Source organism: Penaeus monodon, chromosome 42 (assembly GCF_015228065.2).
Source record: "Penaeus monodon isolate SGIC_2016 chromosome 42, NSTDA_Pmon_1, whole genome shotgun sequence".
Lineage (NCBI taxonomy): Eukaryota > Metazoa > Arthropoda > Malacostraca > Decapoda > Penaeidae > Penaeus > Penaeus monodon.
The window spans coordinates 6,597,099-6,599,206 of record NC_051427.1 but is presented as its reverse complement, the minus strand read 5'-3'; positions in this window follow the sequence as shown (position 1 = coordinate 6,599,206).

Below are 2,108 nucleotides of genomic sequence, written 5' to 3'. Positions count from 1 at the left end.
CAACGAGAAGTATTAACCGGACTGTCGAAAATTCTACATGACCTCAACTTGACCCTGGATAACGACTAATTGACCTCCACAATAAAACCATTATGGCCACTGGAATGTCCAAACTCTGCTGTGCATTGGACACACTACCTTTCCGTCACAAGAACTAAGCCGATATAACCTCTCGTTGGCTGGACTCTGCGAACCCGTAGGCCTGATAATGGAGAGACCACAGCAGGTGACCTCTGCTACTTCTGGAGTGGTCCCACTGATGGCCATGGCCTATATGGAGTGGCTTTGGCAGTACCATTCTGTCTAAAGCTGCAGACGGTGAAATGTTTCCATTTGTTTGTCACTTGAGATTTATACATGCTAAAATTAGAATATAGATACAATGATAACTATTCATACTTTCATGGAAAACAGATTAGGGAAAACGTGTATAATTGTATACTAAAGCACAATTTTAGTAATTAAAGGAAATTATAAATGCAAAGAAATCCGACTTTTCGCAAATGCGAGCCAAATTTCATATTTACGAAGATCATAGAATGCGACCTTTTCGGAGCCAAACTTCATATTTATAATGAAAAAATGCGAGTGTTCGATTATGCTCGCCCAAAAAAAACTTGGAAAGAGCAAGAAGCGCACACGGTTAACGATACAAAATTTACTCCACAGTCTAAGTTGTCGTGTCTGGGCGTGCCCTTCGGGCACTGCCCGAGGGGAGGGTTGATGGGGGGCTCTGACTAAACTTTTGTTCTCTACAAGATTATCATCTTCAATTGCCCTATCTTACTGCGTCCATACCATAAAGATTAACCATATATATATATATATATATATATATATATATATATATATATATATATATATATATATATATATATACATACACACAAGACGATAGGGGAGAAAGACCAGTAATTAATAAAGAAATGGAAGGACCTCCTATTTTGAGAGATGAAATTGAAAGTGCCTTAACGAGGATGAAGTATGGTAAGGCAACGGGACGCGACAACATCTCGGTGGAAATGTTAGAAGCATTGGAAGATATTGGAATTAATAAAATGGAATCGATTATGAATAACATGTATAATACATGTACAATACCAAAGAGCCTGTCTAGATCAATATTTGTAACGCCGAAACAGGCAGGCACCACAGAATGTGAAATGCATCGAACTATAAGCCTAATGAGTCACATTACTAAATTAATGTTGAAAATCCTAATGAAAAAATGAAAAGACCTTTACGAGAAGAAATTGCAGATGTGCAATGCGGATTCACCGAAGGAAAGGGAACTACTAATGCGATATTTATCATGCGCAATGTGATTGAACGAAGTATTGAAGTTCAAAAAGATCTATATTTGTGTTTTATTGATTACTCAAAGGCGTTCGACAAAGTTCAACATGATAAACTGTTTGCTATACTTGATAAACTTGATATTAATGGAAAGACTCTGGGAACAGATTGCTGCAGTTTGAGTGGAAGATAAACCAAGTAACTGGATTAAAATTAAGAGAGGGGGTTCGACAAGGGTGCATTTTATCACCAGATTTATTTTCTTTATACAGCGAAATAATATTGAGGAAATCGAAGAGCTGCATGGAGTGGTTATAAATGGACGTAATATAAACAATATCAGATATGCAGATGATACTGTTTTGATTGCTGAAACAGAAAAAGATCTTCAAAATATACTAAATAAAGTTATAGAAGTGAGTCCCTAGGGTTGTCATTAAATACAAAGAAAACATACTCGATGGCAGTATCAACGAAGAAGAGTACACCAACATGCAACCTTACAGAAAATGGAATAGATATCGAACAAGTTGAAAAATTCAATTATCTAGGAAGCTTTCTAACATCTGATGGCAAATCTGATTGTGAAATAAAACGAAGAATTGCGTTAAGTAAAGGGGCATTCAACAAAAAGAGATCTATTTTAACAAGTTCAAACGTCACTATGTCAACAAAACAGAGAATCTTGAAATGCTGCATCTGGTCTATCCTTCTATATGGATGTGAAACATAGAATATCTCGTCTGTTATGCAAAAGCGTTTAGCAGCAACTAACATGTGGTTCTTAAGAAGAATGCTGAAGATTTCGTGGA